Source organism: Pleurodeles waltl, chromosome 9 (assembly GCF_031143425.1).
Source record: "Pleurodeles waltl isolate 20211129_DDA chromosome 9, aPleWal1.hap1.20221129, whole genome shotgun sequence".
NCBI classification, from domain to species: domain Eukaryota; kingdom Metazoa; phylum Chordata; class Amphibia; order Caudata; family Salamandridae; genus Pleurodeles; species Pleurodeles waltl.
Genome location: NC_090448.1, coordinates 1,043,935,215 through 1,043,935,992, shown reverse-complemented (window position 1 = coordinate 1,043,935,992; position 778 = coordinate 1,043,935,215). Strand labels below are relative to the sequence as shown.

The following is a 778-nucleotide window of genomic DNA, read 5'->3' as shown; positions in this document are numbered from 1 at the left end:
ATTATTGTATCAGATTTTTTGCAGCTGTCGCACATCCCCTAACGGTGGCACAAATGCCATGTATTTACAATGCAGATCTCCATGGTGCACTTTTTCTCAGATGCATCAGACATTCTGATGTATCTGTTGGCGCTAAAGTGACACATGCGGGAGGTGCAGCGTTAAACTGATGCAACTCCAGCAATGAAAGGAGAGTCCCATTGGAAAAAGCCCTTTGTCATTTTTACGCCTGGTTCGTCATTTGTCCGCCTCGTCTAAGCAGTCAGTAATATTTTGATGCAGTGAAGTTGTAGAGTGATCCAGTGAAAAGTTGTAAATTTCACTGTGTGAGTTCTACCTGGCTTTTTCCATGAGAACGGCTACTCTGCATACATTATACTTGACGCAGGTGTAATGTCACTCACAGCTTTGCAAATTGACACATTGGGTTCAGTGTGTCAGTTTGTAAATATGGAGCAGTGTAATGCACTGCTAGCACCACCCTGCATGAAAAAGAAAAAAAAATTGATGCAGCAGCGGCACAAGGGGCTTGTAAATTAGGCCCTAAGTGTGGAGAAACAGAGGGCCTCATTTATATGAAACTGGTGCAATGTCATTGATGCGTCATATTTCTTGCGCCTGTCTCACATTCCCTATTGATGTATGGATGCACTGTATTTAGAATACAGAGCTCCATGGCACACATTTTCACAGCTGCACCAGAAATTCTGACATATCTGTTGGTGCTAAAGTGATGCATTGCTGGAGCTACACTGTTAAACCCACCTAACTCCAGCAA

At 43.2% G+C, this 778-nt stretch overlaps 1 pseudogene; it reads left to right on the top strand.

Annotated features, from left to right (window-relative positions):
• The first annotated feature begins 396 nt into the window (after nt 1–396).
• Nucleotides 397–526, top strand: LOC138260598 (small nucleolar RNA SNORA64/SNORA10 family; annotated as a pseudogene).
• The last annotated feature ends 252 nt before the right edge of the window (nt 527–778 follow it).